Source organism: Macaca fascicularis, chromosome 3 (assembly GCF_037993035.2).
Source record: "Macaca fascicularis isolate 582-1 chromosome 3, T2T-MFA8v1.1".
Taxonomy (NCBI): Eukaryota; Metazoa; Chordata; class Mammalia; order Primates; family Cercopithecidae; genus Macaca; species Macaca fascicularis.
This window is the reverse complement of record NC_088377.1, coordinates 187,307,947-187,332,995: the sequence shown is the minus strand read 5'-3', so window position 1 is coordinate 187,332,995 and position 25,049 is coordinate 187,307,947. Positions and strand designations below refer to the sequence as shown.

At 36.7% G+C, this 25,049-nt stretch overlaps 1 long non-coding RNA gene across 1 annotated transcript; it reads left to right on the top strand.

The window, feature by feature from the left end:
- Window positions 1-17,544: 17,544 nt before the first annotated feature.
- LOC135969927 (uncharacterized) lies at window positions 17,545-23,676 on the top strand. The gene is made up of 3 exons (XR_010585283.1): window positions 17,545-17,823; window positions 20,960-21,074; window positions 22,659-23,676. It is a non-coding gene; the product is annotated as an uncharacterized lncRNA (long non-coding RNA).
- The last annotated feature ends 1,373 nt before the right edge of the window (window positions 23,677-25,049 follow it).

Below are 25,049 nucleotides of genomic sequence, written 5' to 3'. Positions count from 1 at the left end.
CAAAAGTCATTGCGGTTTTCATCATTAAAAGCCATTACTTTTAATGACGAAAACCGCGATGACTTTGGCACCACAATAAGTTGATTTCCCCCAAATAAAGGTGGCTATGTGAAGGGAACAGATGATTTAAGTGGCCCCAGTCAGTCCACATTGCATCACTATTACACATGGTAATAAAAAGGATATCATCAATTCCTTATGTTTCTTCTAAGTTAAACAAGTCATGCTTGCAGCTATAGACTAAGAAGGCATTTCACCTTGAACTTGTGCTGAGGAAGAATTCTTTAGTGTGTAAACTATAAGACGTTGAGATGCAATCTATCTTCTGAGTCACATCAGCTGATTAATTCCATCACAAGTGAAATGACCAAAACTAATCTCACACCAGCATTCCAAAGGCAATGCAACTTTAATCAGGTCAATTCCTCCATTCTCTGTTAGTCCAAACAGCCAAGTTAGTGACTCATGTCACCCTGTCACACCTCCACAAACAATTGCAGCTGCATTCATTTTAGCTGGATACTCATAAAGTCTACTTTATGAGTCCTTATCCGTTGTAATTTTTTCCATTTTTATGCCTCTGCTAATTTGAAATAGCCTCCAGTTAAATTCAGGTAAAACACACCTTAAAGACACTGATTGTCTTTTCTGCAAAATCTGCTCTTATTTTAATTGATACCCAGATTATAGAACTGACACCTTATACAAAGCCACCTGAGCCTGACAGTCAGTACTGGAGAGTCTCCCAGGGACCTCCTTACACCTGCTCTATTCAACTTCCTGTGCTTTGGCTGCTCAAGTTCCAGATTGACTTAGCTTTACAGCTACTCCATCCTTGATCCGTTTATGCTTGACCCTAAATTGTTAATTTCTGCATGATGGAACTTCCAGAGTGTGGTTCTATGCACTGAGGGGGTGACTAACTGCATCAGAAAAGGTGGGTGGTGAGTTATTAAAATGTAATTCCCCAACACACCAATTCTGAATATTAAAAATTAGAAATTCTAGAGTCTGTGTATCCAAATACGTTACAAGTAATTTTCAGGATCAGCTGCACTTGAGTTCTGCAGCATAGGGTGCTCGCTACGCTGAACTCCAACGTGCCTGCTTTGCCTCCATGATTATACTAACTTCAATGCACTTGTTTTCACTCCCCTCCCTTTCCTAGGTTTTATATTTCAAACATCATAGTAAATATCAATACCTGTGAGTTTTTATCTTAGACCCAACTTGATATCCTGTTGTTACGTGCTGGCAGAATCCCTATACTTATTTGATGATAGCATTTATTGCATTTTCGTTTATTTTAGAATTCACTTATTTATTTATCTTGTTTATAACTGCAGTTAACTATTGTATGCCGCTAAGTAGCACAGCAATGTGCGTTGGACAATGAAATAAATAATGAATAAACTAATCAGAGCATATATTCTCTCCTGAGATGAAACCAGAGTTTTCCTACCTACCTTTGTTGCTCTTTACTTAATCTTGAATATCTTTGCTGTTCCTACAGATTCAGTATATAACCATTGTTCTAGCATCAATTTCTACCCTGCCCAGTTTAGTGATAATTTTCTGAGATTTTTACAATTCTTCAACTTCCTCTGTTATAATACCCTTTTTTAGTATTTAATCTTAGCCCTCAGTAGGTTGGGTTTGCTTGGAATTTCCTTTTCATTTGGTTTTTAAAATTCTATATTTCTCAAAATGCTAGTTAGAATTTTTGTTTGTAATTCTAGATCCTTAGGTTCATTTGATTTTCTGTCTTTCAGTGTAACTGATCTCAACACCACAATCCAAACCACATTTCCATTCCAAAGTTGCCAGGAATTCTTGGAACATACTAATATCGTGCTAACACCATTACTTTTTCATGAGTCTTTCCTGAACTCCTCAGTATTGATTTGTAAGATATTGTATAACTACTGTATGTACTTTTCTAGGCTCAATAAAATATGATCCTTCTTCTTTTGGCCTCATAATTCTTTATACATTGGTATGCTATTAACTAAAATATTTTGAATTATTTATGTGCTTGTCAAATTCTCTAACCAAACCAATATAATTTGGTCTCAATCAACAATCTGGGAATTAATGTAAGAAATCTCCCAGTGAAATATAACAAAGGTAAGTGAAAATAGTATGCAGTATTTGGGGATTATGCGTGGAGTTCTACAACTAATAATATGCCTAAAGTTTTACTTTTTATCAATTCTAATTTTATTAGCTTGAATCACAGTATTACCACTTCCTCATTATTTAATCCTGAACAACAGCATTAGTTTCTTCTATCTTCATGTTTTTATTTTGTAACATTGAGTTAGTAATAAACCCCTTCATTGGTTTGTTATGTAAAAAAAGTAAAAATATTTAATTAAAATATGATACTAATATATTAGGTAATCAGTAAATAGTTCTAGTCATCGTTATAATTGCCAGGATCATCACCATTATGTAAATAAAAAGACTCAATTAAATTTTAGTAAATTGGAGTACTAGCGCTGAACTAGGGAACAGTGATCGCTGGCATCAAGTAGAGGTTGGACTCTAGGCATTCTCCTGGATTTCTCTCTGTTTTGGATTATTATGATAATTACAGTAGAGGCCATTGAAGAAATTGGGTACAATATCCTCAGTTACAGCAACCAAATATGGATAATATACAGAAGAAAGAGCAAGACTTTTGCACTAGCACAAGCACACAGTCATGAGACCATCCACGTATTTTAAGGCTTCTAATGCAAATATGTTTGTAAAAGTACAAAACTGGAAGCATAAAACCACTAGTACATTCATCATAATAAATTATATTTAGGAACTACATTCTATCGATGTGTAGAAATATTATAAATTCATAAAAAATAATTTAAATGTTGACATTTTCTAACATGAAACAAATTGTCCTGTGTATTTTACTTAAGTGCTGTAAAGTAATACATATATTTGTGTCCTCGTTTCTGGATAAAATTAGGTATTAATACAAATTATATTACCACATAAATAAAATTCTTGAATGATATACAGTTCATTGTTACATGTAGTTATTTCTGGGAGATGGATGATCAAAGACTTTTTAAGGTATGTCTGTTATAACTTTGTATTTTTGCATGAAGAAAATGTATCATTTTTGTACATTTAATAAGAATATTTAAATGGCCTAAAGGGGAACATTATAATTTTATTAATAGAGTGAATGTATTCCTAGGTGTAACTTTTTAAACAGAGGTGGTAAAATGAGAAGTGGGGGAAAGTTGTTGCAAATCATTTACCTAGGTCATTTCTTAGTTTTCGTCTTCCGAACAAAATATCCTATGTAATGATGGCCCATCTATACACTAGAGGGAATGTTCTTTCTATGTTAAAACACATTAAGCCCAATGGATTATTTATTGTGCCACAAGGAGCCAAGAACATGCAATGGGAAAAGGATAATCTTTTCAAAAAATATTTAGATACTGGATATTCATGTGCAAAAGAATAAAATGGGCCTAGTAACTTACACAGTATCTAAATATTTTCAGCCAATATTTAATACCAGATATTCACATGCAAAAGAATGAAATTGGCCCTAATAACTCACACAGAAATCAACTCCAACTGGATTAAAGATGTAAATGTAAGAGCTGAAATTGCAAAACTCTCAGAAGAAAACGGGAAAATTTTATGACATTGATTTTGGCAATGGCTTTCTGGTTATGATACAAAAGTAGAAGAAACAAAGGCAAAAATGGACAAGTGGGGCTACTTCAACACTTCAAAATAAAAAGTTTCTACACACCATAGAAAGCAATCAACAAAGTGAAAAGGCAACCTACAGAATGGAAGAAAATGTTTGTGAACACATATTTGGATATTTGTGTTAATATCCAAAATACACTAAAAATTTCTGCAACTCAATAACAACAACAAAACAACTTGATTTTAAAATTGGCAAAATATTTGAATAGACATTTCTCTGAAGAGCACATACAAATGACCAATAGATATGAGAAAAATGGTCTACATCACTAATTATCAGGGAAACACAAATCAAAACCACAATAAGATAACACATTATGTGTGTTATAACAACTACTATTTTAAAAAGATACCAAGTTTTAATGAGGAGGAGGAGATATTGGAATCCTTGTATACTGTTGATAGGAATGAAAAACTGTACAGCTGCTATGGAAAATATGCAGTTTCCTAAAGTTTTAAATAAAATTACTGTGGGATCCAGTACTCCATCTTTTGGTTATATATCCAAAATAATTGAAAAGAAAATCTCAAAGAGATATGTACACTCCTGTTTATTGCAGTATTGTTCACAACAGCCGAGATACGGGAACGGCATGAATATCTATCAATAGAATAAGTGGATAAAGAAGAAACTATCACAAGAACAGAAAACCAAACACCGCATGTTCTCACTCATAGGTGGGAACTGAACAATGAGATCACTTGGACTCGGGAAGGGGAACATCACACACCGGGGCCTATCATGGGGAGGGGGGAGGGGGGAGGGATTGCATTGGGAGTTATACCTGATGTAAATGACGAGTTGATGGGTGCTGACGAGTTGATGGGTGCAGCACAGCAACATGGCACAAGTATACATATGTAACAAACCTGCACGTTATGCACATGTACCCTAGAACTTAAAGTATAATAATAAAAAATAATTTAAAAAAAAGAAGATGTTGTATATACCTACAATAAAATATTATTCAACTTTAAAAATAAAAGAAATCCTGCCATATGCGACAGCATGGCTAAACCTGGAGGACTGCATGTTAAATAATATAAACCCATCTCGAAACCAGTCTACAAATACTGCATGATTCCTTTTCCCTCAGATACATAAACTAGTCCAACTCAGGGAAACAGAGTATTAGGGTAGTTGGCAGTGCTAGGGCTGAGGGCAAATGGTGGAGGGTTGATCTTCAACGGCTTTCAAGTTTCAGCTATGTAAGATGAGCACGTTCTAGAGATTTGCTGTACAATCTTGTGCTTGTATTTAACAATACTGTATTGTGTACCTATGAATTCGTTAAGAAGGTAGATCTCAAGGTAAGTGTTCTTACCACCACCACAGCAACAACAAAAAGAAAACAGAAAGCCATCTCCGCCCACTCCTGGAAAGGTTTTCATATGATTCTGCCTACCTGATGACTGTTCTCGTCACCGTCCGCAGCTCTTCTTACCAATCTGGTCACAACTAAGTGGAAAAAGAGAAAGCTAAATTTAGATAAACGGGGTAAAACTGCTCTCTAAAAATTAAATTCAAGAAATAATTAATAGTATGGTTAGTCTTGAAAAAAGAAACACATCTTAAAAAATAAAGCCGTCAATCTTGTCAGATATAAGAGGGGGAGAAGACCATTGATTTAGTAATGGCAGTCAGAATTTATAACTTAATTGTTTAAGTGTGAAGGGCGTTTTTGTTATTGTCGTCTGCTTTTATAAAAGCAGTTAAGTTTCCTCTATTGCAGGACTTTCTCCTTAGTTCAGCTAAAAACCAGGTTCTTGTCACATGACCAGAAAATATTAGGTTTGCGGACACCTAGAAGGGTGAGAAAAATGGAATTTATTGGGCAAAAAGGGAAAGAGGGAAAAGCTTTCAGCAGAGTGAGAGGGACGCCTGCTAACTGGCTTGTGCCCCACCACGCAGGAACTCATGAGGCCAGGCTTCTCCCCTCTGCAAATGGTGTGAACTTCCATGGCTGCACCCCATTCTCCCAGGGCAAGGCCAGTTGGAGGTTCTCTGGGAAGCCCTTTTTACTTGGCTGTCTCATTCCCCACTCTAAAGAAGTACGAACAAGTATAAGGACAAAGACCGATCTTAACTGCTTCCTGCTTACACGGGGCACTGTTTTGGGAAAACAGCAGTCATAGTTCCCTAAGAGACCTATTTAAGGATCTCAGGCAAAAGGGACCATTGTCCAAGGCTCCAGTTGCATGACCCTTTAGAACCCCATGGCCTGAAAGTCAGAAGTGACAAACTGAATTATTAGAAAACATGTATCAAAATGAAACAAGGGCGAGGTGAAGACAGCTCAAAGATCCCAAGGCCTTTGCCAGTTTGCACAGGGAGAGGGAGGCCAAAGGCCCGACTGCTTAAAAACAAAAACAAACAAACACACAAAAAAACCAAAACAACTTTGATCCTTTTGCTGGCATGTCTGGCTTCTGGGTTCCCTTCCCTTGAGCCCAATCGTAAGCCAAGCAGTTTAAGATTTGGGAAATTAACCCTTTCCATACTGGAGGATGCATCTGAGGAGAATGTCCCTTAGTATGGAGACACAATTACCTACCTGTGAAGAGATGACAGAAGACGGAAAGGAAAAAAGAAGGTGTTTTTCAAAGCAGTCCCAGAGGTCCAAGATGCATTCGAAAGGGGTACAGACTGCATGAATGGCTACCCATCTAGAAAGAGGAGAACAGGCATCCCTGGTTCCTTCTTTTTCCTAGCAAACACCTGGGGTATGTGAGGGAGGGAAAGCGAGGTATTCCTTTTTCTTTCCTCCCTCCTCGTATCCTCAGGTCCTGGCAACCTTGACAGGGTGCACTCATGGGTGTTAAAGCAATTTTCACTCATGCTAACAGGGGGTGGGCGTATCTGCTCTTACTCACGTACGCCCCATCTTACCTGCTGTCAGCAGTCTTGAATTCCCTAGACCTCATTTATGCGATGGATACGAGCATGGCCTTTATCCATGAAACGGGAAGCTTAGCTTACTTGGCAGGAATCAGCTGTGCTCAACGGCGCAATGCCTTGTAACTATCATTATCATCTGCCTCTGGATCCCTCAGATGCAGTTTTCTTTCCTAGAGCTTTGGCCCACATCTTGGAATTGAGTCTGAGACAAAAATGTGTCTCAGGGCATTGCACGGACTGCTTATCATAAGCCGAATGCTATGGTGAAGCTGTGGAATTGAGTCCTCTTCGAATAAGAGAGAGAAAAGGATGTCTTGAGACACACACGGATAACTGGTGGCTACAGTTATTCTTGCTAAGATGTGGGTGCGTGGTGCTCGGCTTTGGTTAGCTCCCTTGGTCTTACTTTCCCAAAAAGGAAACCTCCAGATTACGGCACCCTATTTATTCCTATCATCTGACAGGATTTGCAGGATAATTGCTCAGAACAAGAATGTTGATGCAGATTTTTACATTACCCGTCCCTCTTATTCCTTCCGAGCTGCAGCCAGAGATTGCTGGTTGGTTCACAGGGATAAAGAGGGTTAGTCTCAAGTGTGGGCAAAAACTTAAAAACAATGAATGAATTTAGAATTTAATGACACATGTATAATAAACTTTGAAACAAAATTTCTCTCTCTCCAGTCCTCATTTTTGCTAAAAAAAAAAAAAAAGGCCGGGCGCGGTGGCTCAAGCCTGTAATCCCAGCACTTTGGGAGGCCGAGATGGGCGGATCACGAGGTCAGGAGATCGAGACCATCCTGGCTAACACAGTGAAACCCCGTCTCTACTAAAAATACAAAAACTTAGCCGGGCGAGGTGGCGGGCGCCTGTAGTCCCAGCTACTCGGGAGGCTGAGGCAGGAGAATGGCGTGAACCCGGGAGGCGGAGCTTGCAGTGAGCTGAGATCCGGCCACTGCACTCCAGCCTGGGCCACAGAGCCAGACTCCGTCTCAAAAAAAAAAAAAAATAGAAGATATCATGATAGGACTGAGTTGTTTGCAAAACAGACTTTAGTCTTGTACTTGGCCTGATTATTTGCATGAAGTGCAGCAAGAATAATTATCTCTACATAGGCCTTTTAGATTGGCTTCGATGGAACACTGTTCCCCTAGGAATCTCAGATAAGACCTCTTAAAGCAGAGCCTAGCCAAGGGTTTGCATCCTCCAATACCTGAGAGTTGTGTGATCCTCTCCTCTTAAGATCTCAATAAAAGTTTCGAGTTCCTGAGTCTGTTAGAAAGTGATATTCTTTACTGACTACAGATCAGAAACCCTGTATAGGGACTGTGTAGGCTAAGGTGTGAGTTTGTTTTTGTTTCCAAGTGGTTTTTGTCAGCTCTGCAAGTTGAGCTTGACTCCTTAAAGGGAAGCATACCCTTCCAGTCACAGCCTTGGTAAAACAACCAGTTTCTCCAATTGTGTCCTGTTGCAAAAGAAAAGTAGATTCTTATTGCACGCACTGATGGCAAACAACTCTATTGCCGTAAGTTAAGAATACTCACACTTAGTTTTCAAATTCTAGAGGAACCAGACAGAGAGAAAAAACATGATCCAGATTTTGTTCACAGGAGTATAACTTACTTAATTATTAAAGGCCATAAATAGTTCAAAATAAGTTTCTTTGACTCTGAAAAACAAAACAGGGATCATCAATATTCCAGACAAACGTCAAAAAGATTGCTTTGACTTTCTGAGTTCAGTCCATTTAGTTGACTCCTGTTTTGCTTGATACTCATGAACATTTCAGCTCTTCATGAGTCCTGTACATTTTTTCTTTATTCCAATATAATAACCTTCAAAGTTATCAGAAATCCGTGTTTGAGAGAACCTGTCAATGTTCTATAGCTTATTAGAAAGCATCTTTTTAAAAGGATCCAAACAAGAAAACAATTGTCTGTGAATAACAAAATGTCCATGGTAGTTACAGTTAGAAACACAGTTTATAAAGAAGTTTGGTTATCTCCATGATCTACAATAACTTAACATAACAACCTTAATTATAATTGATAGCATATACTCAGATAATAGAAGTTTAGAAATCTCATAAAATTTTAGAACATATATTAATATTCTTCATCAAAATAAAGCCTAAAGAATATTGAACACCATTTTGGCAACCCCAGGTACCTAAGCATGTTATATAATTCTGTTTACCTCTATTTTCTGGATTCTCTGGGGGCCCTTCTGAAGTACCTGAAAAGCCAGGCATCAGGAAAGATAATTTTGAAACTGAAGTTTGATTTTTGTAAGCCTGTTAAATATGGTAGAATTGTGAAACACTAGACACTATGAAATAAAATTCCAGGTGACCCTAAGTTTTTTCTTTTGCCAAAATAATGACTAATAAATTTTTAAAAAGCAAAAAAAACCCTTTTAAACCCTTTACAAATTTTACTAAAGAGCATATTAGTGCCTTAAGAATACCTTGTTGTGCTTTTATTTTAATGCTCAGTTTAGAGAAAAAACATGTAACACCCTTTTGAATTTAGTCAATATGTTCACACACGGAATGTTTGAAAGATTAGTTTTTACAATCCTTTCACCACTTGTTTGACATTTTAGCTTTATTTTATCTAATTTAAAACATTTTTTAAACCCTAGGCAAGTATTTACACTTTTTTTTTAGCCTGTCACGTAGGCTTCAGTGCAGTGGTGCGATCTCGGCTCACTGCAACCTCCGCCTCCCAGGTTCAAGCGATTCTCCTGCCTCAGCCTCCAGAGTAGCTGGGACTACAGGCACATGCCACTATGCCCAGCTATTTTTTATTTATTTATTTATTTTTAGTAGAGATGGGTTTTCACTGTGTTAGCCATGATAGTCTCCATCTCCTGACCTCATCATCCACCCTCCTTGGTGTATGATGAGGGATCCAGGCGTGATTACAGGTGTGGGCCACCGTGCCCAGCCAGTATTCACATTTTTATGCCTTCTTATAATCTTTTATTAAAAGCACGTTTTACTGTTCTTACACACCTCACATGTAAATCTATTTCCAGGAGTCTCAATTGCATGTCATAATGGTAACTTTTAGCAATTTTTCACTTTAATGTAAAACCTCGTAAGTGTTTTGTTTGTGTGCTAGGTGCAGCCGAGGTTTGACTCCTTTCCAGCATAATTAAGGTTGTGGTTAATTCCATATGTCTCCAGGCCTTACCAAGTTGAACAGTTCTCAAAAACCAAAAAGCAGTTTATAACCTTGCATCTTACAAACCTTGCATCTGACCTGCCAAAATTCGTCCCACCTATTTATATTTTGATGACATCTGTGTTTTACTAATAATCTTTAAGGCTGTTTTTATTACTTAAATATTAAAATCACATGAACTGAAAGGTACCACAGCTTTTATATTCCCCTTAAAAATATTTGATTCAAGCACTTGTCTTACTTTAGGTCAAATTAATTAGGATTCTTTTTATAGACATCACCTACACAACACTTATACAACTGCACAGGCAGACAGAAGAAAACCCAGTTGTCATAAGATGTTTGACCATGAGGAGAGGGCTCTACCTGCTTTTAATTTTGGCGGTTCCATGAAAGGTCTCTCCCCTCTCATCTGTGCAGTAAACGTGGCAAGGAAAAACTGAGAAAAATAATACAGTTGACTGGAAAAAACCTTTTTCCAGCAATGTAAGGTCCAATAGAAAGAAAACATAAAGGCCTTGTGCCTATAACTATAACTTGGATATCCACTTCTAATTAAGCTGAGAGTTTCCTAAGAAAATCCTTTTATCTCCCTTATTACCCAACAAGTTGTCAATATTTTTGTCTGTGCGTGAAGGGGAAGGAAATCAACAAATAGCGAAAGGTCATGCAGATTCCATACCAGATAGGACTGATTTTCTAAGCCAGAATTGAATCCTGGATGCACAGAAGCTGATAGGGTTTGACTATATCCCTGTCCAAATCTCAATTTGAATTGTCTCTCTCAGAATTCCCAGGTGTTGTGAGAGGGACCCAGAGGGAGGTAATTGAATCATGGGGGCCGATCTTTCCAGTGCTATTCTTGTGATAGTGAATAAGTCTCATGAGATCTGATGGGTTTATCAAGGGTTTCTGCTCGTGCTGCTTCTTCATTTTTCTCTTGCCACTGCCGTGTAAGAAGTGCCTTTCACCTCCCACCATGATTCTGAGGCCTCCCCAGCCACGTGTAACTGTAAGTCCATTAAATCTCTTTTTCTTCCCAGTCTCAGTTATGCCTTTATCAGCAGCCTGAAAACAGATTAATACAGAAGCTAAACAAAGCCTTGCAACGGGGTTACAGGCCATGCCCCCAGGATGTAAAACAAGATGGAGGCCTGCAGCAAAGTTTGCTGTGGACCATACAGAAAGACATGCAAAGCACATGAGATTGGCTACAGCTTGAGGTCAGTTTCACAAATCCTTTTTCACAATTAAAATTAAAACTCTACAGAGAATATGAACCATGGTCCCAATCATTCTTGGCCCACCAAAATGTCTTCCAAAAGAAAAAAACTCATTTAAAAGTTACCTACTGGCAGGGTGCAGTGGCTCACGCCTGTCATCCCAGCACTTTGGGAGGCCGAGGCGGGCAGATCACGAGGTCAGGAGATCGAGACCATCCTGGCTAACAGAGTGAAACCCCGTCTCTACTAAAAATACAAAAAATTAGCCGGGCATGGTGGTGGGTGCCTGTCGTCCCAGCTACTTAGGAGGCTGAGGCAGGAGAACGGCGTGAACCCGGGAGGCGGAGCTTGCAGTGAACCAAGATCGCGCCACTGCACTCCAGCCTGGGCGACACAGTGAGACTCCGTCTCAAAAAAAAAAAAAAAAAAAGTTAACCTGCTGACAGGGTAGAGAAAAAGATGCCTTGGAAAGAATCTCTTATTTATTTATTTATTTATTTTTTTTTTTTAGATGGAGTCTCTCTCTGTCACCCAGGCTGGAGTGCAGTGGCCGGATCTCGGCTCACTGCAAGCTCCGCCTCCCGGGTTCACGCCATTCTCCTGCCTCAGCCTCCCGAGTAGCTGGGACTACAGGCATCTGCCACCACGCCTGGCTAATTTTTGTATTTTTAGTAGAGGTGGGGTTTCACTGTGTTAGCCAGGATGGTCTTGATCTTCTGACCTCATGTTCCACCTGCCTCGGCCTCCCAAAGTGCTGGGATTACAGGCGTGAGCCACCACACTCGATCCAAGAACCTGTTATTCTTATGCTAGTGGTTCCTCCACCAGGAAGAAAACCTTAATTGCTGTGGGATGGAGCTGAATTCCCCGGACTGGGGAGAGGGAGACTCCCAGGTGTGTGGTGGGAAACACTAGATAGTTGCAGGGGCCCTTGTACCATGTGTCCCAGCCCTGGCAGGGAGGGAAGGGTGGTGGGGAGTCACTGCTCACCCATCTGTCCCAAAACAGGAAGGAAAAGGTCATGGAAAGACTGGGTTGGGCTGAGGCCAACATTCACGACCCCCGGGAGCAATGGGCGGTGGGAGCACAGTTTACGCTCAGAAGAATTCCGAGGGAAAAGAGGCTTAGAAGCAAAAGAGAAAAATATTTTTTTGGTTTGAGTCTCACTAATCCTTTCTCAAGTCCCATGTTGGGTGTCAAAATGTTTCAGAACTTTCTTCTTAATTCAGTTAAAAACCAGGTTCTTGTCAGATGACATGGAAAGATTGGGCTCGTGGACACATAAAAGGGTGAGAAAAATGGAATTTATTGGGCAAAAATGAAAAAAGAGAGGAATTTTGCTAAAAGTGACAGGGAAACCTGTTAACCAGCTCTCACCCCACCACACAGGAACTCAGGAGGCTGGGTTCCTCCCCTCTGCAAATGGGGTGAACTTCCATAGCCTTTCCCAGTGCACAGGCCAGTTGGAGGTTCTCTGGGGAGCCCTTTTTACTTGGCTGTCTCACCTTTCTTTTCCACATTTTCTCTCTAATTCCCAGTTATTTTTCATTACCAGTATTAGTATCTCTGACATAAATTTGTATGGCCATCATCACCTTTTGTTGTCTCTCTCTAGGAATAGTTATGATGATTTTACCTACGCTTACAGAACACTCACCAACAATAATCATTTTTAGTGTTCTTTTGGTTTTGACTGGGTCCTCCAGGAAGATAACAAAACAGATTTAGAATCAAGAGGTTGATTGGGGATGAGATCTTTTGATAGTTAAACATTATTGTGCATATGTCTATGATGGTGTTTTATTCAGGATGAGATCAACATGGTAAATTTTGAATAAAGCAGATTGACTTCCAAAATATCAGTGGACCTCATCTAATCAGCTGAAGGCTTTAATAGAACACAGACTGACCTCCCCTGAGAAGAAGGAATTGTGCCAGCAGAGAGCCTTTGGATTTGAACTGAGGTATGGGCTCTCAGTTCTCCAGACTGCCAGTCCATGCTGCAGATTTTGGGCTTGCTGATCTCCATAATCATGTGAACCAATTCTGTAAAATAGCCTCCCACCCCCCAAACATTCTCCCTTTTCCACTGTCCACTCTGAATTCCACTCAACTTATCCTATTTCTTCTACTTGTGTCAGTTATTTACCATATGTTATGACCCAAAGTTTTTATTTCTGAGGCATCTGTAACCCTGGAGCACATGATTTTCTCTGACTAGATTTCTTGCACTTATGCATTTACAGTCACAGCCATGCCAGGGAGTACTCAGAGAACCCATTGTTTTCCTCCCTACCCCCATATGCAACAGTAGCCCTACTTCTTTCTGCATTCAGGGCTAATTACTTCTTACACGATCGTGACCTTTCTTTCAGCAGCCAGAGCTTGGTGTGCAATGAAATCCTAGTTACATATTCCCTGATAACAGTTTACCACCTTCTGGTGATGAGGACATCTAACCCTGCAGAACCCAAAATTGTGAAGATGGAAAGCACAAAGTCTCCCATTGGCACATTGTTAATGACGATAACTGGGACCACCCCAGCTTTCACATGTTAGTTCCACTACCTGTGTGTTCTTCCCACTGGGGACACAATGCCATAGAGACAATGACACTCCATTCTTGCTCACGCTTCAGCTGTACCTTCAGAAGATTATTGCAGTTCTCTATCAGACTACAGTTTCTAAATAGTGGAATATGTGATACAAAAAATATCTCATGGCAATGGGCCCACTTCCACACATGCTTCAATATGAACTGAGTCTTTGGTCAGACGTTATGTGGATTCTAATACCAATGGTTCAGTTACTCCTTAAGATCCAGATAGTGGTTTTGGCTCAAGCTCTGCAGGCAGAAATGTTAAATTCATTTTATAAATAAGCATCCACTTTTATAAAAATAAACCTGTGAACCTATCAGGATAAAAGGTATCCAATATAACAAGCTTGCTTCCAAATAGACTGTTGGTCTTTGAGTAAGAGCTAAATATTAGGGGATCAGTTTTAATCTCTGCTACTGTTAGATTAGAAATCCATAGTTAGAAGCTTTTAGGTCAAACTTGGTAAATGAGAGTCTGTTTTTGAGCCCATCTGAAGCCTCCACATGGCCAATGTGACCAGCTCTGCTACACTGAGAGCTGAGAAGGTAGTCAATAGAACATGACATTACTAGGCAAAATAGATGGACAGCTATTAAGAGTACTGATGGAAAGAAGGTAAAGAGGTAAACAAGAATCAGAAGGATTTCTAAATCCCAGATCTTGGTTAGTCTGGAGTCTTACTACCTATTGAAAGAAGAGGTGGCCAAGACCTCAAGAGGAAGAATTCAGTTATTTCTCAAAAAGACTCAAAGTCATTTTTCAGATAGCTGTACTCTTAATATTTTGAGGATGGTTAGGTGCAGGATTGGAATTGGAGATACAGACGTGATATGTCCTGTTAAAGTGGGAGCCAGAAGTCTAAAATCAGTTTGAGAAAGTGTTGGTGGGCTGGTTCTTTGAGGAAGCTCTAGGAATAGAATCTTTTTTCCTGCCTTTTCTTGTTTCTAGATGAACTCCTTGGCTCATGTTTCCTTTCTCAAATTAGCCCAACTTCTTGCTTCTGTCATTATATCTGGAACTTTCATCAAATTTCTCTTTGTATGGTTCCTATCAGGACACTGTGATTACATTTAGGGTCTACCCTGATTATTCAACTATATGAGAGATTACATTTGAATTATGTAATCTCTCAACATGAAGATATTTAACTTAATCATATATGAAAAGTCCCTTTTGCCATCGAAGGTAATATTCATGGTTTCTATGGATTAGAGGATGACTGTATTTGGGTGCCATTATTCAGCCTACCACAGAATTATTACTTCCCAGGATCCATAAAGTACATCCCCATGATGTAGGAACTGACAATTTCACAAAGTACAAGATGTGCAGCCTTAAAGGAAATTTTGATACATAGCATTATCTTAAAACTATATGTCCATTTAAGGACATCAACAATAGGTTAGATAAGTAAATTGGGATATATTGAAGCAATGTAAAATATACATGCAATTAAGGTAACAATCTGAAACAATAGAAAAGAATAGGGTGAATCTCAAAAACATAATATTCAACAAAAATGCCAAACACATAGGATTAAATTCAAGAAGGCTATATTTACCTGTTGCTCGAAAATAGTCAAAATAACCTACTGAATTAAAAATCAGCAGTAATATCTAAAAAGTCCACCAAAAAAACCTCCACGAACAATTGCACCTAATAAACCAATTTAGCAAAGATACAAGATACAAAATCAACACATAAAATTCAGTTGTATGTTTAAGCTATAACTATAAAACAATTTGAAAATAACATTGAAAAAACAATTCCTTTTTCAATTACATCCAAAAGAGCAAAATATCTAGGAACAAACTTGACCAAGGAAGTGCAAAACGGTTACACTGAAAATTGCAAAAACAATTTTGAGAAGAATTAATGATCTAAATAAGTGGAAAGGCAGCATATATTTATGGGTTAAAAGATTTATTATTAAGATGGCAATGCTACTCAAAGTGACCTACAGAGTTACTGAAATTCCAATCAAAATCTCAATAAGCTTTTTCTTTTTGCAGAAATGAAAGAGTCCATCCTCAAATTCACATGGAATTGCAAGAAGACCCAAATAGCTAAAGAATTATTGAGCAAGAAGAACAAAGCTAGAGGCAGTGTGGTATTGGAATAAGGATGGATGTACTATACAGATCAATGGAATAGAATTAAAAGTTCAGAATTATACCCGTACATCAATGGCCAATAGATTTCAGCAAATATGCCATGAGAATTCAATGGGGAAAAGATAGTTTCTTCAAAAAATGGTGATGTGACAGACAACTAGATATCCATATATAAAAAATATAGATATATACCCACACACAATATGCAAAATTAACTCGAAATAAGCTGGTAACTTAAATATAGAATCAAATTATAAAATGTTTAAAAGAAAACATATGAGTAAGCTTTTATGACCTTTGATTTGGTACAAGATTTTCTGATAAGACATCAAAAGTACAAACAAAAAAATCACTGAAAAATTGGACTTCATCAAATTTAAAAACTTTGTGAATTAAAGAACATTATCAAGAAAGAGAAAATAAAGCCTACAAAATGGGGAAAACATTTTCATATTATATATCTGATGAGAGACTAGTATATAGATATATAAAGAACTCTTACAACTATACACAAACAACTTAATTAAAAATAGACAAAAGACTTAACTAGAAATTTCTCCAAAAAACATATGCAAAGGGCAAATAAGCAAATAAAATGATACTCAATGTCATTAGTCATTAGGGAAATGCAAATCAAAATTACAATAAATTAACACTTTATACTCTTTAGGATAGCAACAACAACAACAAAACTACAGAAAATAAGTGTTGGTAAGGGTGAGGAACTTTAAACACTTGTACATTGTTGGCAGAAATGTAAAATAATGTAGTTACTGTGGAAAATAGTTTGACAATTTTCCAAAAAGTTAAATATAGATTCACCATATGACCCAACAGTTGTATTCATGAGTATATACCCAAAAGAACTAGTTACAGAGATTTAAAAAATACTTGCACACAAATGTTCATAGCAGCACCATACCCAATAGCCAAAAGAGGGGAGCAACCTAAATAGCCATCAATAAATAGATAACAATAACAAATACATAGATAACTACAACAAATAAATAGATGTAGCATACAGATGTATACAGTCAACCCTTGAACAACACATGTTTGAACTCCAAGAGTCCACTAATGTGCAGCTATTCTACTGCCTCTGTCACCCATGCAACAAGACCAATCTCTCCTTTTCCTACTCCTACTCAACTCTTACTCAATGTCAAGATGAGAATGAAGACCTTTATATTAATATACTTCTATTTAATGAATAGTAAATATGTTTTCTCTTTCTTATGATTGCCTTAATAGCTCCTTCTTCTTTCTTGCTTATTGTAAGAATACAGTTGTAGAATACATACAATATACAAAGTATGTGTTAATCATCTGTTTATGCTAACAGTAAGGTTTTCAGTCAACAGTAGTCCGTTAGTTGTTAATTTGGCAGGGAGTCAAAATATATATGCAGATTTTTGAATGCACAGGGAGTCAGTGCCCCAACCCCTATGTTGTTCACGTCAACTGTACATATAATAGAATGTTATTCAGATATGAAAAGGGAAGACTGCAGCACTGAGAAATACTACAACATGGATGAACCTCAAAAGCGTCATGCTAAGAGAAAGAAGATAGACACAAAAGTTCACATACTGTGTGATTCCATGTGACATATCCAGAATAGATAAATCCACAGAGAGAGAAAACAGAGAGAAATATCTAGAATAAATAAATCCACAGAGAGAGAAAACAGAGAGAAATATCTAGAATAAATAAATCCACAGAGAGAAAAAACAGAGAGAAATATCCAGAATAGATAAATCCACACAGAGAGAAAACATTCCCAGTAGTTATCAGAGACGGGAGAGAGGGAAGAGTAAGTGACTACTTCATGGGTATAAGGTTTTCTCTGGGGGTGATGAAAATATTTTGACATCTGATAAAGGTGGTGGTAGTACAGCATTGTGAATGTACTCATTGCCACTGAATTGTGCATTTTAAACTGATTGATTTTATGTGGTGCAAATTTCACTTTAATTATAAAAAGGGAATCAACTTTTAGAAGCTAACCTTGGGAGAAGGTAGAGGCTGGAAAGGATCACAAGAAAGGCTTCTGGGATGTTGGTAAGTACTCTTTCTGAAATTGGTTACTGGTTTTTAGAAAAATCAATTTGTAAAATTCTTCAAGTTCTATACTAATGATATGTGCACTTTGTAAGTGTTATACTTAAATAAAATAAAATGCTCACTTTTACAAAAAGAAAATATTCTGAAGTATGTATGGTCATTTTCATTTAAGCAACATTGTACAGTATACTACAACCAGTAACTGTGGCACATATGCTGTTGAGTCCTGAAATTGTTACGGCAAATCCTAAACTCTTTCCGTTTCATTATGCCCTAGAGCTCACAAAAGATCCCTGAGACTACTTTATCATCCAGAAATTTTATACTGAGCATTTTTCTCAGTCTGATACTAAAAATCCAAGACAGTGTTTGTTCTTGCAGTTTGCAAATTACTAATAACTGTTGCTTATTAAAAAATTGCATTAACAAACTCACGTCCAAGTGTTGGCTGACGTCAAATATTATGGACGTTAAAAAGAAAGAATGGAATATCAACTGATCTTAAGACAATATAAAGTAAGCTCAAATATTGATTAATGTATTAAACAGCTAATTAGGCTTCTATCCACTGTTTCTGCAGAGCTAGAAAATGTTAAATTTTCTCTCCCTAATGGATTATCACCTTGTCTTGTCTCCAAATGCCTTAAATTATTTTTTGGATAACTCAATTGTTCTATTATTTTTGTTTGACTTAGAAAACAGAACTAAACAATATAGCTAATTGAAAATCTAAACATGAAAGGTATGTCTTACAAAATACACTGCCACTCTCCCAATTGAGCACCTTGCTGTCTCATTAATGCAGTTGTTTAGATAGGTGTGCTATCGGATTAGCAGGACCCTCTTTGTTTCCCTTTGTGTTGATTTTCACAACACCATCTTAGTTGGTAATTTCCCATTTTTCCCTGAGGTTACTCAGCAAAAAAGAAAAGCTGACAACTCTCCTGAAATATTTGTATAAATCCATCTATTTTTTCACTGCATCTGTCACATATCTACCTGAAGGTATGGAATTGGAGCTCTCTTAAAATGTTATGCCTTAGGCCAGTATACTTCTGTTGTGATCAGTGGGGTATCCCCCAAGAGAGCTAGTCACCTAGTTTCTAATTTGTGTTCCTATGCAATCAGCTTGTGGGACACAAAGACACACACTGACACACAGTTGAGTATATATGTATATAAATATTTATGTTTCTGTGATTGTGGAATCTATCACTCATCTATCTATCTATCTGTCTATCTATCCATCCATCCATCCATCATCTCTTTTGAAAATCTTGTACTTTTTATGTGGTATGGATGCCAGTGGAATGCTACGGTGTTTTTACATACTACTCACCTGTTACCCACAAATAGTAGGCATGAAGAAAACACATCAACTATTACTACTACCAGGTGGATTTTAAGCTGCTAAATGCCATGTCTATGTGATGATTAAAACAATTCACATTTAGGACTAACACTGTTTGAGTAGTATGGCAACAAGATTGCTCAAATAGGTCAATTTTACATTTTTATATATTAATAAAAACTATTCATACTATATGCTAGTGTCTGTAACATTAGATTTTCAAGAACTCAACAATCAAAGTCTCCGAAGACAGAGGGTTTTATTCCCTCGCTTTTATTTTCCACTGTATTCCAAAAGTCTGGAACAGTGCTTGGCGGGTAGTAGGGACTCAATACCATTTGTTTAATATGTGAACAAATCCACACATAATTAAAGTTATAAGTGTGAATAATTTTTAAGTTACATGTTTATATAAACTACTACACTAAAATACAAATCAATGAATTAAATATAATATTGATGTGAATTATAAATAATATGTACACATTATTAGTATTTAAATATAAAATTGAGACACTATGTAAAAGTACCACTGTTCTTTAGTACCCTGGTCTCTTTACTAAGTATTAGAACAGTATCTGAAGATTTTTAACACTCAGCAAATAGATTCTGCAAAGACCTGCTACAGCCAAACAGATTATATCCATCTTTATTTCACTAAGCCCACACAAATGTTCTTGGCTTCTTCAGTCTGAAAGATGAAACTGGGTGTGGCAATGCAGGACATCAGATTTTTTTCCCCAATGTAATTTTGGGAGATAAAAAGGAATCAAGAAAAAGAAACCAAATTATATCCTAGTTAAAGAAAACTACACATTTAAAATGCACTTCCATTATTTATAGCTCCTAATATAGCTACGACTAAATTCCAAAGCTATAAAATAAATAGATATGTTTTATTTTATTCTTTTATTGCATCTTCAGGTTTTTCAATAGAGTGAGTCTCATATCTATATTGAATTTTATTAATGGAAACCAAGCACATTTGAAATGCACTATTTCTGAATGGCTTGCTCCATTCATTCAGCCATATTACCTGAAGATAACACCAAGAACAGCATTATCCACAATAGATTGATTCTCAGTTCAATTTAATAAAAGCGTTACAAAACTTTAAACATACTCATGGATCATCCCTGCTAGAAGTTGCAACACTTTTGGGGAAAAATGGATACAAAATAAATATTTGTCATAGTTCATCTCTGTAAAAAGTTACAACATTTTGGGGAAAATAACACATTGAGTACTGTAAAAATTACAGAAAACTCTAAAATTACAACAAGAAAGTATTAAGTTGAATATAATTAAATGCTAAAGTATATATTATAAACAATAAATTCTAAGACTAGCTAGGAGAAAGATAAATGCTACCTGGTGTTGCAGGAGGAAGCTTCTTGAAGGTGGTAGAAAACTGTAATAAGCATTTAAGAAGCTGAGAAACTGAGATGGAGCTGTAAATCCTAAAGGCCTGCAAAAGATAAAATACATATTTTAGCTGTGAGAAATCATCACTCTTAAAGTACAAACTTTTTGGAATCCTATTGTTACAGGAAAGGGGTCCAGATTCAGACCTCCAAGAGAGGGTTCTCGGATCTCACGCAAGAAATAATTCAGGGCAAGTCAATAGAATAAAATGAAAGCAAGTTTATTAAGAAAGTAAAGTAATAAAAGAATGGCTACTCCATAGACAGAGCAGCCCTGGGGGCTGCTGGTTGCCCATTTTTATGGTTATTTCTTGACATGCTAAACAAGAGGTGGATTATTCATTCCTCCCATTTTTAGACCATGTAGCATAACCTTCTGACATTGTCATGCCATTTGTAAACTGTCAGAGTGATGGTTGGGAGTGTAGCAGCGAGGACAACCAGAGGTCACTCTCGTCACCATCTTGGTTTGGGTGGGTTTTAGTTGACTTCTTTACTGCAAACTGTTTTATCAGCAAGGTCTTTATAACCCGTTCTTGTGCCAACCTCCTATATCATCCTGTGACGTACACTGCCTTAACCATCTGGGAATGCAGCCCAGTAGGTCTTAGCCTCATTTTACACAGCGCCTATTCAAGATGGAGTTGCTCTGGTTCAAACAACTCTGACACTATAAAAGCACCAAGTATTTAGCGCTCCCTGGATGACTTCTCTGTACTGTGCCTTAGAACTCAAAATATAGATAGGTAGAAGGGGAACAACAGTAATAGTTGTAGGCTATCACCTCTGGATCTAATCAGGGATTCTGTTAAATTCTTTCAAAACAAACAAATGAAGAGCTTTATGTTAGCGATGACTTAGTCCATTTTTTGTTGCTATAACAGAATACTTATGATTGGGTAATTTACAAAGAATAGAGGTGGATTTCTTACAGTTTTGGATTCTGGGAAGTCCAAAGTCCAGGGCACTGCTTCTGGCAAGGGATTTCTTTCAGTGTCATCCACGGCAGAAGGAAGAAGGGCAAAGAAGTACATTAGAGAGAGAGATATAACTGAACTTGAACTCACATTCATTACAAACTCACTCTCAAAATAAGGAACACACTCCCTCAATAACAACTTTAATCCATTCACGAAGGAAGAGCCCTCATGACTTAATCACCTGTAAAGGTCCTACCTCTCAATACTGCTGCATTGGGGATTAAGTTTCCAACACTTAAGTTTCCAACACGTGCTTTTTGACGCGCACATTCAAACCATAGCAGCAATGTGTTCCTAAAGCTATGTATGCATCTCATATACTTTATGTATTTGAAGATCTCTGAAAATGCTGACTGTAAAGACTACACTATAGATAACATCCATATTAAGAGGTAAAAATCATGAATTATACGAATTCACATTCTGTGTATAATTACAATACGTTGGAGTAGATGCTGACTTATCTATAGAATTTCTGAATTTGATTCCCTGTGATTAAATCAAAGATCATGAAATTTAAACATGCTTGTATAGGTAAATTTAGTTCCATATTTACAGTTACTGAGCAAAAGTTATATCAAATCTATCCGCAAAAATTTTGGAAAGTTTCTTGTTTTAATAATTTGAGTATTTGTGAAGTTTTCTTCCTTCATTCATCAATGATTCCTAGAACACACTAATAAAATTACTTACTGTTCCACTGATAATAAGATATAAACTTGCTTTTCTCCTAAAGAGTATTTACTCAAAAAAGCAATCGGAAACATTAAAGGTAATGTTTAACAGTGGTCACATATTATCTCACTATTGTAACGATCACTGTTTGGTTGGAAATTGTGTAGTCAGCATGTACATATTTTGCCGTAAAAAATTCCCTTTTTTCTCCCATTTAAAAAAATACTAATGATAAGCATTTTAAAGATGCTCAGCGAGATTCATAGTAATCAGTGTAACTATGGTGACTTAGCTAAATGTATTTTTGTAGATTAAAGTGTGGCATTATTGAATTTTAATGTGTCTCCCTTTCTGATTTGTAATATAATTCTATATTATATTTTAAAATTTGCCTTATCACAGGTTGATTTCTCTAAATAGTATGTGCTGAAATGAAGCTAAGAGTACAAAATATTTATTGGAGAGTAGTAACACACAGGAGACACAGGATTTGGCAGAAGTCTTAAACCATGGTGAAGACCTGCTAAAGTCTGTTAGTCCAAAGGGGAGCTCTAAAGTAAATATAAGCCATAAATAGGGAGCCTCACACTGGATGGAAATGGCCAAGCCCTTTTACAACCACCTTCTCCTTGAGACACTGCCTGCAATTCACCCTGGGAAAGCAAAACCTCAACTGTTTCTGCCTCATTCAGTCTTTGTCAGTCCCTTAAGAAGATTGAGATTTCAACTTGTAACTGTTGAAGCAAAACCTAAAGTGGCTAATAATGGGAGTTTGTCACAACTATCTTAACACAAATATAAAATATTTGCATGAACTGTAATAACCTTTTATTGATAAATTAAAAATGTATCAATAAAATACAGACTTCAATAACATTAGTAAAAAATCTTTTCACTTTTCTTAAGCAATTCAGAATAGGTCATCTTTCATTTTAGTTCCCACACTTGATCCTTAGAAGAAAAAAAAAAATCTTCTTTTCTTTGTTATAATGCAAAGCTTTACTTTAACATAAAAAGGAAAAAGGGAAGACTGGCTGAGAAAAAAAAACTCTAAAAACTATCTAGCATATTCTAAAGATAATTCATGCATTTAAGATCATTTGAACAGTACATTGCCTTTAGTTATAAAGAGAAATGTGAAACTATTTTTACAATTAATTACATTTATCAGCAGGAAATAAAATGTACCAAAATTGACCTGTATATGAGTGATGGTTGTAACAGAGTTATTGATTTTTCCTGTTGGGAATGTCATCCAAAACTGGCATGATCTATTCAAGCAAACTCAAAATCCAAACAATGTCTTCAAAGGTAGGCATGTTGTTCACAATGGTTCCTGCTGTTTTCTATGAATGGGCAGTAATATTCTCTATAGCATTAGCCCTTGGAAATTAAAATGGCCTTTATTGAAAACATAGAAGTCTGTCAAAATGCTATGGTTTTTTTATAAGGAACACTGCTAATCCTATAAAAAGGCTTCTCCCTCTCACCTAATCACTACAATTATGCCTCTAAACTAACAGAAAGATACCAAATTTAATCTCTGATCAAGTATCACAGCGACTAAAAAGGGAATTAACTTACTTGCAAGGGAGTGGAGAGAACATACTACACTTTGGACATTGGGCATGCTGCATTCTGTCTTAAAGTAATTTAAGAAATAAAATTTATGAGAATTCTTCTGGGAATAAATATTATACAGTAGACTTCAAAGAGAAATGCCTTGCTGTGAGTCACAGGCATATGCAAAGGACAATTTGAAACTGCCTTAAATGAATCTTATTTAGGGAAAATTACAGACTAGAAGAAAACTCAAGATCAGAATTTGGAGGAAGCTTGGAGATCAAATATTTGTATATAAATAGAGGTTCAAATAACTGTGAATCAGTTATCTCTAGGAATTGTGAAAACTACTCTGACAAAAAGAGTACTGACTTGAATACAAAACTCTGTTGTTTTTTCTTGCTCTATTTGTATTTGTTCATGCCAAAATCACACTGTCTAAGCTAGTGAGGCTTTAGAGTAGGTCTTCATATCTGGTATCTTTTTCAAGATTGGCAGCTTTCCATATACATTTTGGAATTAGCTTTTCAATTTCTAAAAGAGACCTGCCAAGATTTTGATCAATACTTTATTGGATTTATAGATAATGTTTGGGGAAAACGATATCTTTACTTGTTGTACGTTTCCAAATCATGAACACGGCATGCCTTATTTAGATAATATTATTTTCTTTAATTATTACACCTGTGTGTGTATGTGTTCTAAACTTAATTTCAGATGTATTTCTTAGTATATGAGTTTTCTTATTATTCTAAATTGTATCTCCAAAGACTGGAAGAAAAATAATTGCAATGACTACTACTAAGAAAGAGTGTAGTCTAGGGAATGTATAAAGAACTCGTATAAATGAATAAGAAAAAAGCCGCCATGCCAAAGGAAAAATGGGCAAAGTACTTGGACAGAAAGTGATTAAAAGGATGTTCACATGGCCAGTAAGTATAGAAAAATGTGTTCAACCTCATTAGTCTTAATGGAAATAAAAATGAAAACCATAAATAGATACCACTATGTATTTGCCAGGACCAAGATGACACACAAGGACAAGTATTTGTAAGGATGTAATGAAAATTCAAATACACTGCTAATCAATGCAAGTTTATATAACAACTTTGGAGAATTACTTGGTCTAACATACTACAGTTGGCCATGTTCATATGGTTTTTTAACATCCCACTTTCATTGGCAAGGAGGCCAGCAACTTTTTTTTTTTTTTTTTTTTTTTTTTGAGAT